This window comes from Arachis stenosperma, chromosome 1 (genome assembly GCF_014773155.1).
Source record: "Arachis stenosperma cultivar V10309 chromosome 1, arast.V10309.gnm1.PFL2, whole genome shotgun sequence".
Classification (NCBI taxonomy): domain Eukaryota; kingdom Viridiplantae; phylum Streptophyta; class Magnoliopsida; order Fabales; family Fabaceae; genus Arachis; species Arachis stenosperma.
Window position 1 is genome coordinate 778,871 of NC_080377.1, and position 13,476 is coordinate 792,346.

The following is a 13,476-nucleotide window of genomic DNA, read 5'->3' on the forward strand; positions in this document are numbered from 1 at the left end:
TTAATTCTCATTTACACTATAAACATAAATGAGATATTGATATTTAAAAATATAAAAATATAATTTTTTCAAATAATAAAAAAATTAATAATATAATTTGGACCGATCAAAAAATTAAAAATTAATATACTTTGTTATTATTTATATCGATTTTAATTAATTTATCTCTTATTAAAAATCTAAATTTAAAATTAATAACTTCTTCACTATTATTAAGTTTTTACTGAATTTATTAAACTAGATTAAAATCTTTCTCACAACTATTAACTTTTTTAGGCTTGTTACACATACAAGTCATTTTGATTTACAAGTTCTATAAATTAGCCCAAATCTAACAAAAACGACGTGCACCACACTCCCTACACCCGAGCGTAAAAATCACGCGTCTTACTCAACCGTTTCGTTTATCCAAAGCGCACTTATTATGAAAGACTCTTCCTCTTCTTCCTCAATCAATACCCAAACCCTCGAGATTCAAGCCACATTCAAAACCAAACAAAGCTCTGAAGAAACCGTCCAACTCCTCGCAAAAAGTAGAAGAAATCAAGAAGAAAACATACAAATCTCCATAAAAAAGACCAAAAAGAAGGAACAAACATTATTCAAGGTACTGTTTCATTTTTTTCTAGGTTTTTCACATTTCTATTTCTGATTTCAAAATTAAAGTACTATATCGTCGTATTTCTCTCTCTGTTTCACTGTTCTTGGTTTAGATCTCATAATACTGTTCTGATGAAACTCTTCAAGTCGTTTACACTGTTTTATATACTTCTAGTGAAATGATTTTTGGGTGTATATATAAACTTTATTTTGTGCATGTTTGGATTTTTTTAACTAGGTTTGTATACATATAAACTCTGTATGGCGTATTTGTGGGTGTATATGTCAGTATTGAATGTGACTGGTGCTTCTAGTGGCATTTTGAACTTAAATATCGTTCTGAACTCGTATAATGTCATTTTATGCATGTTTGGTTGAGTTGAATATGATTTTGAACTCATTTAATTTCGCTTAATTGAAAAAACAAAATGTGTATAGGACCAGATTTGGGTGTATGTGGCTGGTATTTGGGTGTACGTGACTGCGTTTTTGGTGTATGTATCTGATATTTGGGTGTATTTTTTATGTATTGACAGTATTTCTTTTTCCTTGCAGTAAAAATGACAACCAAGAACCAAGGTGAAAAAAATACAATGTAAGCGCATATATATCTTAGAACAAGTCAATTTTTTCTAATAAAAATATATGTTATTTAAATGACTCTAATTTTGCTTTGTTTACAGCAAATCAAAGACTTGAAGTGCGCCACCAGACTATTGAGTGAAAAATTTGAAAAGATGAGCGAGCAAAAAAAAATGATCGTTCGTGAATTAGGTTTTGGTGGACTCATGCACATCCCACCAATGAATGTGCCTCACAAACTATTAACGGAGTTGGCTAACTCCGTTAAATTGGACAAAAACACACTCGAAACAAGCTATGGTTCCTTTAAAGTTAAACCCAAAACAATAGGGACTACCCTTGACCTCAATGCATCAGGTAACTGATTAAAGAAAATCTCTATAATTTCATTCTCTGTAATATATTCTTCGTAATATCTTATTCTGATATCATGTAATCAAGTAATAAATTTAGGTGTATACGAGTCATATTTGGGTCAATATGAATCATATTTGGGTGTATTTCAAGTAATAAATTATTTTCTTTTCTTATAGGAGATCCATTTCCTGATAAAGTGAGTTATAAGAATCTTTTTGAAGAGAACAAACTGATTTAGAAGTTTCCAGAGCAACACTCTAAAGACGCTGACCGATGACATGATGAGTATTGGTGTTGAAAATGAACAAGATCGCCTAATATTCAAAAGGATTTTCAACCTCTATATTCAGATGGCGTTCTTGTTGCCAACTACAATAAGCAAAGTATCTCCCGTGCACATAACTCTAATTTTTTAGATGAAGAAAATAATGGAAGATAACTGGGGAGCCCATGTGCTGAATTTCATCATCAAAGGCATAACAAATTACCTTCTGAAAAAGAAAAAATAATCGACGGATGCCTCTATGCCTTGATGATAATCTATTTCTATCTAGCAAAAAACAAGGACAAGAAAAGAGAAGAAATCCCTGGACTACCCTGGGTTAGCAACTGAAACAGAGAGAAGCTGGTTGCAAGGATGAGAGCAGAGATAGATGGTCATATGATAAGCAAACAAAATACCTTCTCTAATTTTGGTGTGTTTTATTTATGTAGATGCTGTAAACTAACATTTCTACTGTTTCAGGACATCATCAAGATGGCAGAAACAAAAAAGAAATTGAAAGAAATGAAAAAGAAGAAAAGAAAAAGAAAAGAAAAAAAACAAGAAAAAAAAGAAGTCAAGTTCATCGTCTGAGAGTGATCCATCAGAAACTGAAGTTGATTTTTCCTCTGAGTTTGAGTCGGAAGAAGACTCAGAGGAACCTAGAAGGAAACAACCCAAAAGGACGGCCAAAAAGTAAGTAGTATTTTTGGGTCTATTTTGTCACTTTTACGGTGTTTTTTCCTAATAATTGTTTGCTTTCCAAAATGGAATCCAAAAAGAAGAAGCAAATTTTAGAGGATTCTAGTTCAGAAAGCAAAAGTGAATCCAATGTTGAGTGAGATTCTGAAATTATCATCACTTTCTTTCCTGTTTCTATCAAAATTTAATGTATTAATAGAAGGTTTCTCATTTAATTTCAAGAGTGAAGAATCGTTAACAATTAAAAAAATCGAAGAAAAAAATTCACACTCCCACCAAAAAGTATGCACTGCTTTCGAGAGTATCTCATCATCAATATTGTTGTATTTGTCTGATTCATAATTTTTTTATTTTCAGGACACAATCCAAAAAAAAGAAAGCACATACTTGAGGATTCATCTTCAGAAGAAGAAATTCATTCCTATGATCGGTGAGATACTTTCTAAAGCTATCTTACACTCTGTAATCAAAACTATATTTGTTAACATGTATTTTTGAATGTACTGTCAGAACTGAAATTGGAACTGAAACAATAGAAGAATTTTTAAGACAATCAAAAAATAAGAAAACAAATGAAGAAACTGCTGCACAAGGGTATGTTAAATTTGGGTGTATATTACCTTTTTTAAGGTGTTTTGGTTGCTGATTATTATTCTTGCTTTAATTGATAGAATTTTGATATCCTGATTTAACTAAATAACACTTTTAATGAATGATATTTATTTTATACTTAGAATGCCGGAGGTAAATTTAGCAAACGAGACTGATCATTTGTTTCAATGACAGACGGATCAAAGCAGTGTAAAGAAACCTTCGGATTGCATGTAATTTATTTTTCTAATACCATTTTTTAAATTCTTTTTTACCATATTCTTCTAATTCTGTATATATTTTTTTAGAACAAAGAGCCCTTTAATGTTTTATTCAAGAAAAAAATGCAGGAAAAAAATAAAAATCTGCAACTACGTAAGTTCTAAAAAAAGCCTTTCCGGGTGTATTTGGTTATTATTTTGGTGCATTGTCTTTTTATTTGGGTGGATTTTAGGTTGTGTCGGGAAGAAGAATCGGTGAGTGACCCAACTTAACAATAGATAATCGTTTTTCAACCGCCCTCTCAACCGCTTAATATATAAGTTTTATAACTAAATTTCAACCTTCTAATCATCTATTTTAAAGGGCTTTCTTAACGTTTTATTTTTGTCTTGTTTAGAGTTCTAATTCAACTATGCCTGCCTTCATCCCAGACAACATGAGCAAGCCCTGTGCCACCATTTGAACTATCCCCCCAATAGAGATGTGAGAAATAATATTCGGGTGCATTTCGTTATTGTTTGGATATATTATTTTCTTATTTGGGTTTATATCTTGAAAATTAAGCTGTAATTGATTTTTTTTATAATTTAATTCGTTTTCTCTAACCCTGCAGCACTCCACAACCCCAGAAAGTTTATGAAAGCACATCGACGGTGCCACCAGCTCCATCTAAAATGTAAGTTCAGCACAATAGAACTTGGTTTTCGATATCATTTGTCTATTCTTATTCTTATAGTATGATATATGTCAACACGCAGTGATCCAACCCCTGAAGCCACTGTTGCTGCACTATTGATGATGGCTTGGACAGCATCCTATGCACCTAGAGAATTTTTGTTGCCATCATTCAACCTTGGCTTTACTGATTCAAGCCAAGAAGAAACACAGACCCAAGAGGGGGAGGGGCAACCAGAACTTCAGGTGGAAAAAAATCCGAAAATCACAGTACTAATAGAAAAATTAGATGTGCTGGTGAAAAAAATTGCAAAGAGTGGGAAAAAGACAGCACTGAATTTTGCAGAAGGTAAAAGTCCCCCAATTGAAAAGCATATTGTGGGCCAGATTTTTAACAAGTTTGAAACTCTTGCAAGGAGAAAACTAATGTCGATCGAAATGAAAGAAAAATGCTACCTTTGGGCCACATTTATAAGGACATATAGGGACGGAACTACTGATGAGTATGATCCACTTTGCACACTCAATGCCCAACAACTATTGGTGTTGTCAAAAGTCCACTTTGCATCTTTAAAATCTACTTCATATATCGAAGCTGACGTAAAATTAGAATAAGATTAATGATTATGTTATGACATGTGACTGCAATATTGATTGATAAAATTAATTAGGCTATTTTGTTTTTCTATATTGTCACTGCTATATGCCTGATACTGAACCAAGAAAATATTAAAAGATTCTAGGAAGAAAATTACTGTTTTACGCATAATATTGTGGTAAGGAGTAATGTAACAAATTTGGGTGCATTTTGTTTTCTTTTGGATGTATTAAAAGATTTCTTTTAGTGTTTTACAAATGCTGCAGAAAATGGTCATTGAAAATCATCCAGGTGAGGAGTTCTTACAGCCGAAATCCAAAAATCCATTTAAGGTCGAAGACTACCCAATATTTATTTGGATGTGACAAAATTAGCATCACATCCATATGTAAGTTTTCATTTCTAAAACTTCTTATCACAATTCTTTAGTATGTGCAAATTAAACTAAAACAATGTTCAATGTAGACATGCTTCAGATTTTTGCATCTGTTTATTATTTAGAGAATTGATGGATATAGGTGGCTGACGTAAGAAAGAAAAAATTTTATAAACTTGACCCTTTCACAAGGAGTGTCCCTCCAAACCCATAATGAAACTAAATAAATTTATTCTAAGTTGATTATGTTTTTTGCGTTTTAAAATTTGGGTGTATTTCAATTCAAAGTAAGGCGTTTAATGTGTTCGTTTGGGTGTATTCATTTATTAGATTTATTCCTTCTTATATTCTGCTTTGTTTTTTTTTTTTAGAGGTATGTGATTTCAAGAATTAGGATATATACCGGGGGACACCTCTCAAGATAAAAGATCGTGAAATTGAACCTCCATACATTGACATTTTAGGCCAACAAACACCATACAAATCTTTTACTCTGAAAATTGTATTTTCTCTTGTTGTCCTATTTTAATTTGTTAAATTATTTTTTGTTTCTATCTATGATTGTGATGTTTATGTAATTAAATGACTTGAAATAATCCAGTCTCAAAACGTTAAAAAGGGAAAGTATAAGTGGGACAATTGGATTCAGGTAATTGTATTTAAAATTATATAACTCTCTATTACTTTTCTAAATTAATAGAGTTGATTAAAAAAAATATTCTTTCAAATTGTAGGCGGAGGTGGACCACTTCAGAGTTGAATTTACTTTCCGAATTCTTTTCATGAGATGAATCGTGACAGAGATATAGCGATCAGGGGAAGTGAAACAATGAGATTGTCCAAACCATCTGCAGCTTTGTTGAGTCCATATTGTCAAGTAGATTCATATTGCCGCCCGCCTGTGGAGAGCTCTCGAGCACCGGGGAGATTTCGGGGAGAAATTAAGTGTAACATAAAATGAAAAGACACCACATCTAACTCAAAACCTTAAGGTAGTAAGTTAATGGGTCTCTCATCTTATAAACTCCTTATTATTCCTTTCTTTCTTTGATGTGGGACTAACTTTATGCACTCCTCACACTTGCAATATTAACAATCTCCCTCTCAAGTGTGAGCCTCCACGTTAAGCACCAACTCCCCTTCTTTCTAACTCCTCCAACATGAGTATTTGTCCATCACACCACCGTTCGGACTACCTTTACCGGAAAAACTTTCGATGCTTAACCTTATACCCCTCGATGCTTAACCTTATACCCCTTAAAACCACCAGACCAATTAACCATCGGCTCTGATACCACTTGTTGGGCCGTCCAAGTAGAGCTCCCAACCACCGAAAAGATTTCGGAGAGGAATCAAGTGAGATAACATAAGATGAAAAGACACCACATCCAATTCAAAACCTTAAGGTAGTAAATTAATGGGTCTCTCATCTTATAAATCCCTCACTCTTCTTTGCTTTCTTTGATGTGGGACTAACTTCATGCACTCCTCACACTTGCAACATTAACAAAGCTTGGCCTATATATATTGTCCCAGTTCATCCCTTCGTTTCCACTATGAGTGCTATTCCCTTCTTTTCTACTACAGCCATTACATTAAACTAAAGTGAGGCATGTTTAGAAGGAAATACTGACTAGTTGAATTATTAGAGATAATACACAAATCATATATAAGCCAAGAAGCGGAGATGATTTCGAAAGTATGCAGTTGGTTGGTGTTGATGATGTTTATGGTATTAGGGAGCAAGAAAAGCTTGTGCTTCTCCCAAGAAACTTACATTTCACGGTGTGGCAAACTCAACAACATAAGCCATCCATTTCGATTGAAATCGACCCAAAGAACTGTGGGATCAGCCTATACGAGCTAGAATGTGTAAAGGATGTTGCCATGCTGTGGTTACCAAAGGAAACTGAGTACAAAGTGGAAGCCATTAATTACAAAGATTACACAATCAGGCTGGTGGATCCCAATATTGAAGAGGGCGACTACACTTCCCTGCCTCACCACTTGCTCTACAAATTCAATTTTAGCGATGCTAGCGACTACGAATTTGCTCGGAAGCAGTCGGATGTAAATAATGCATACCATGGCCACTCAATTGCAAGACTCTGTAGGTGTGGACAATTCATACTATACATACCTATCATACCTATCATACTCTTCACACTTGCAACATTAACAATCTCCCCCTCAAGTGTGAGCCTCCACATCCAGCAGAAACTCCCTTTCTTTCTAGCTCGTCCACCATGAGTATTCGTCCATCACACCACCGCACTTGCAACATTAACAATCTCCCCCTCAAGTGTGAGCCTCCACTTCCAGTAGAAACTCCCTTTCTTTCTAGCTCGTCCACCATGAGTATTCGTCCATCACACCACCGCCCGAACCACCTTTTTCGAAAAAACTTTCGATGCTTCAGCTTGAATACCCCTTAAAACCACCAGACCGATTAACTATTGGCTCTAATACCACTTGTTGAGCTGCCCGTGGAGATCTCTTGACCACCGGAGAGATTTCGAAGAGGAATCAAGTGAGATAACATCAGATGAGAAGACAACACCTCCAACTCAGAACCTTAAGGTAGTAAGTTAATGGGTCTCTCATCTTATAAACTCCTCACTCTTCCTTGTTTTCTTTTATGTGGGACTAACTTCATGCACTTCTCATACTTGCAACATTAACAATCTCCCCCTCAAGTGTGAGCCTCCACATCAAGCACCAACTCCCCCAATCTCCCCCTCAAGTGTGAGCCTCCACATCAAGCACTAACTCTCCCTCTTTCTAGCTCCTCTACCATGAGTATTCGTCCATCACACCGCCGCCCGGACCACCTTTGCCAGAAAGACTTTCGATGATTCACCTTGAATATCCCTTAAAACCACGAGACCGATTAACCATTGGCTCTGATACCACTTGTTGGGCTGCCTGTGGAGAACTCCTGACCACTAGGGAGATTTCGGGGAGGAATCAAGTGAGATAACACAAAATGAGAAGACATCACATCCAACTCAAAACCTTAAGGTAGTAAGTTAATGGGTCTCTCATCTTATAAATTTCTCACTCTTCCTTGCTTGCACTCCTCACACTTGCAACATTAACAAAGCTTGGCCTATATATGTTGTCCTAATTCATCCCTTCTTTTCCACTATGAGTGTTATACCCTTCTTTTCTACTACAGACATTGCATTAAACTAAAGTGAGGCACGTTTAGAAGAAAACACTGACTAGTTAAATTATTTGAGATAATACACAAACTATATATAAGCCAAGAAGCGGAGATGCTTTCGAAAGCATGCAGTTGGTTGGTGTTGATGATGTTTATGGTATTAGGGAGCAAGAAAAGCTTGTGCTTCTCCCAAGAAACTTGTATTTAACGGTGTGGCAAACTCAGCAACATAAGCCATATATTTCTATTGAAAGGCGACCCAAAGAACAACAGGATCAGCATGTACGAGCTACAATGTGTGAAGGATGTTGCCATGTTGTGGTTACCAAAGGAAGCTGAGTACAAAGTAGAAGCCATTAATTACAAAAATTATACAATCAAGCTGGTGGATCCCAATATTGAAGAGGGCGAATGCTCTTCCCTGCCTCGCCACTTGCTCTACAAATTCAATTTTAGCGATACTAGCGACTACGAATTTGCTTGGAAGTAGCTGGATGTGAATAATGCTTACCATGCCACTCAATTGGAAGACTCCATAGGTGTGGATAATTCATACTATACATACCTATCATACCTATCATACTCCTCACACTTGCAACATTAACAATCTCTCCCTTAAGTATGTGAGCTTCCACATTAAGCACCAACTCCCCTCCACAACAAGCACTAACTCTCGTGGAGAGCTCCCGACCACCAGAAAGATTTCGTAGAGGAATCAAAGGAGATAACATAAGATGAGAAGACACCACATCCAACTCAAAACCTTAAGGTAGTAAGGTAATTGGTCTCTCATCTTATAAACTCCACACTCTTCCTTGCTTTCTTTGATGTGGGACTAACTTCATGCACTCCTCACACTTACAACATTAACAAAGCTTGGCCTATATATATTGTCCCAGTTCATCCCTTCTTCTCTACTATGAGTGTTATATCCTTCATCTCCACTATAGCCATTGCATTAAACTAAAGTGAGGCACGTTTAGAAGGAAACACTGAAAACCAATTTCTACTCCGGTCGAAGAAAAGTTCAAATTGTTGATAGAAGATAAAGGAAGAATAGTAAATTCTATATATTACAAAAACTTGATTGAAAGTCTAATGTACTTAACTGCAACCAGACCAAATATTGTGTTTGGAGTTGGTTTGCTTAGCAGATTCATGGAGGAACCTTATACCAACCATTTGCAAGCGGCAAAACGAATTCTTCAATATATCAAAGGTACTTTAAATGATGGTAATTATTATGAAAATACTAATGAAGCGAATCTTGTCGGTTACACTGATAGTGATTGGGCTGGAGATATAGAAACAAGAAAAAATACTTCAAGATTTATATTTCATCTTGATTCTGGTGCAATTTCATGGTCTTCAAAGAAACAATCAATAGTTTCTCTCTCTACAACAGAAGCAAAATATATAACAACAAGTTGTGCAACGCAAGCAATTTGGCTAAGAAAAAATTATATATAAGGAGAGGTATATTGTTATGGTATATTGTAAAACTTAAAAACAAATCTAAAAAAATCGTTACAAGGAATTTCTTCGATACCGATATCTTTTTATCTTCGGTTTCGTTGATTTTCTTTGAATTCTTACAACTCTTTGCAAAAAGATAAGAAGAAGTATCGGTTTCTAAAGATATCTTCAAAGTATCGGTTTCTTTTTAATAACAAAGGGTAAGGGTGTTCGCCCTAAATAATATAAACACGTAAGAAGTAAAAAATCACTAAAGAGTTAAGCCATAAAAGTTCAAGATTATGATAAAATGGACTTTTTAAAACGAATGTATTCATTAGATTTAATAACATTATTTTGTTGTATCATGACAAATTCAATCAATTTTATAAAAAAAATGTTACCAATTAATCAACCTCCAAAATCACTTGTTAAAAACAATTTATTGTTGCATCTAAACATTTAGATGTTTACTAATCTGACTAATATTTAAAATCTTAAGTCGAAGAATTTTTCTCTTCATATAAAATTCATTATTGTCGAGATTGACATGTAGAATGGGACTCTATTCTTATTATCGAATATTCAATTATTTTTTTAACTTAGAATTAATTTTATTCACATCTTTAATTTGTGATATAAGGATTCAAAAACAGGAATTTCATGATGGTAAGTTTCTATAACAAGACTCAATCCAATAAAATCTATAGCATCTATCAATTTCGTCATACCTCCTTTCTTTTCCTTGTTATTAAAATCACATTAAGATTCTTTTTTAATTAGAATCACATTAATATTTTTTTTTCCTTTCTATATCTTTTTTAAAGCCCTACTTCTATAACTTTTTCGAAAAAAAACACAAAAATCTTTTATTATGATCTAGATTGAGTCTTTCTCTTTCTTTTGATTATTTCAAATAAAATAGAAATTCAATAGAAATAATTACTTTTTAAAATTCATTTAGTATATAAATTAAATTTTTTTTATCTTATATAAATTCAATTAATTTAAAGATATAAAAATATGGTTAATTTATATATAATTTGAAGATTTATATAATATGAGAATTTTTATAGAAGATTTCAAATAGCTTTGAACTTTAATAAATTCATAAATTAATAAAATGTATAAATCTAAATATATTACTCCTATTGAATATTTAAATTTAGTTTTCTATTACTATTTTTTTTAATTTGTAGTTTTATTCTATAAATTTAATTATATTAAATTGATAAATTTTGAAAATTGAATTCAACTCCTATTTTAAAATTTGTTTTTAAGTTTTACAATACTCCATAGCAATATTCTGTTTCCTTAAAGTCCAAATTACAAATATATTTACAAGACATTGTAAATCAAATCATTTTACAAATTAAAAAAAATGTTTAAAATGATTAATTCTACAAATTTAATTTAAAGGAAGTAATATTAATTAAAAAATTTAAATCAATTTAGATGAACTAGAATCTTTATAAAACATGGTTAAAGAACTAAAAATATACTTAAAAGTTGAAGAAGCAAAGTTTAAATCGCAATAGCAATCTATTTATTAAAAAATATTAAAAATTTGAAAAATTATCAAGAATACTTAAAAAAAGTGTTTAATTATTAAAAGAATGATGACAAAGCATAAAATCTCTACAAACTTCATGATCATTACCTATGTAATCTTAGTTAAGAAAAAAAATTATTATTTTATTAAGTTTAGTTTATATAAAGACATACTTTGTGTATTATGCTATATTCCAAATAATAAACTCGTGAAAATTGAGAAGTGCTCTTTTGTTTTATGAATATTAGTAAATTTAAAAAATAAAAAATATAATAGTATCATTTTTGTGAGCGAGTGATTTTAAAACCAATTAAATGCAAGTATTATACATACATATGACCAAATATTAGGATATTTACATTAAACCAAAAGGGAAAAAAAAAAATTTTCATATTGTTAGAATCATACGAGATGGTATCTTTTTCAATCATTTTTAGAGGAAAATTACACTCTTCTTTTGATAAAACTATTCATTAAAGGATATGATACAGAACAATCCATTGAAGCGTTCATAGAAACTAAAAAAATTTGATATAAATCAACGTGTTATAAACTTATAATAGAAAAGGGTTGTAAAGTACTAAGAAACTAAAACATCACAGAATCTTAATTGAAGCGTTCCTAGAAAGATATTATCCAATAAAAATGATAGAGATTAAAATAAAATGGCATTCAGAATGAGTAGGAGGATTGTCTTTCATCACATGAATAATCATAAGATGACAATAAACATATTCCTCATCATGCCGGAAAAGAAATACGAAAAAATAAGTATTTAAAAAAGAAAAAAAAAAGAAAAAGCAAAAACAGAAGGAAATGGAAGAGTGGAATCCTCTCAGACAAATGCCTCGATTTGTCGTCAGTTTTGTTAAGAATGGATATCGGACTCGTCATCAATAATTTAATCATCACTGAGAATACCACACAACACTCATCGTGTTTGTTCAAAATTTGCACAAAACTATATTTTTCAGAAAGAATAAAAACAATCAAATAAAAATAGAAGGAAAAAGAAAAAGGCGATGGGAGGGAAGGGAGAACAAAGAGATTGAAGAACTATCTCAACGAATCAATCGAATTTGGGGTTTTCGCCCTTCCAGAGCCGATAAAAATTGAGATCGGCTTCTCCATTTTTGCAATTTATAGAGAAATGAGAGTGACTGTGAGCACCTGTTATTTAGGGTTTGCGAGTCGTAAGGGTGGCTGTGACCTCATATTATTTAGGGTTTATTGGGCCTCATCTTCCAACATTAATGGGTCAGCATCTACAACTAATATAAAACAAATGCAACTAATTGGGCTCATAAAAGAAAATGTAGTGATGTCACAAAAAAATTTTCAATGGAACGCGCTCTTTAAAGTAAGGTTACCCCTCGACCAAAAAAAAAAAAAAGTAAGGTTACCCTAACCATTTCTTTACGGTTCCACATGGGTAGTGGACTAGTGGGTTACTCCCCATCCCGTCATGTCGTCATGATGGGTAATGGGTATCCGTCATCGAATACTAAAATTCTCTCAGATATTTCATATTTGTGGGTTTTAAAAACAATGAAAAAGTCAAATAGTCAAATTAATTTTATTCGGCCAGATAAATTAATATAAGAAAATTTTCTTAATATCAAAAGTAAACATTAAAACAACCTAAATAGCCAAATTAGTATAAAAAAAAACTAAATCAAAAATGAAATATATTTTTTTTTTAAAAGAGTGAGAAAATGAGAAGTGGTGATGGTGGTGATCTACACAAATGAGACAAAGGCGGAGTATGAGAGAGACGGAAGCAACGGTATAGAGGTATGGGCACCGCAAAAGGCAGATCTGCGTGAGATAGAGGCAGAGGCATTTGTATAGCAAGGATTAGGGGTGTTCATAAAAAAACCAAAATGTGTTAACCGGTTAAAAAACCATAACCACATTTTGGTTAACCAGTTTAATAAAACAATTTTAAAACCATATCCATATTTTTTAGAATTGGTTAACCAAAACCAAATTAAAAAAAAAAACCGATTTTTACCCGGTTAACCAAAACTAAAACCAAATTAAAATCAAAACCTAATTTCAAAACTAAATTACATAATCTCTCTCTCTCTCTCTCCTCCTTCCTCTCTCTTTCTCTCTCCTTCCCTTCTTTCTCTTCTTCTCTCTCTCTCTCTCTCTCTTTCTCTCTCTCTCTCTCCCTTCTCTTTCTCCTCCTATCTCTTTTTTTCCCTTCTCTCCCTTATCTCTCTCTCTCTCTCTCTCTCTCTCATTTTCCTCTTTCTCCTCCTCCTCTTTGTCCTCTCCTTTTCTCTCTCCCCCTCCTCTCTCTGTCTCTCTCTCTTTCTCTCTCCCCCCTCCT

The 13,476-nt window shown here is 33.0% G+C and overlaps 2 non-coding genes across 2 annotated transcripts; both read right to left on the reverse strand.

Annotated features, from left to right (window-relative positions):
• Positions 1-11,810: 11,810 nt before the first annotated feature.
• On the reverse strand, positions 11,811-11,888 carry LOC130954314 (small nucleolar RNA Z105). The gene has a single exon (XR_009076254.1). It is a non-coding gene; the product is annotated as a small nucleolar RNA Z105 (small nucleolar RNA).
• An 80-nt stretch (positions 11,889-11,968) lies between these two features.
• On the reverse strand, positions 11,969-12,055 carry LOC130954619 (small nucleolar RNA SNOR75). Its single transcript, XR_009076372.1, has one exon. It is a non-coding gene; the product is annotated as a small nucleolar RNA SNOR75 (small nucleolar RNA).
• Positions 12,056-13,476: the final 1,421 nt, after the last annotated feature.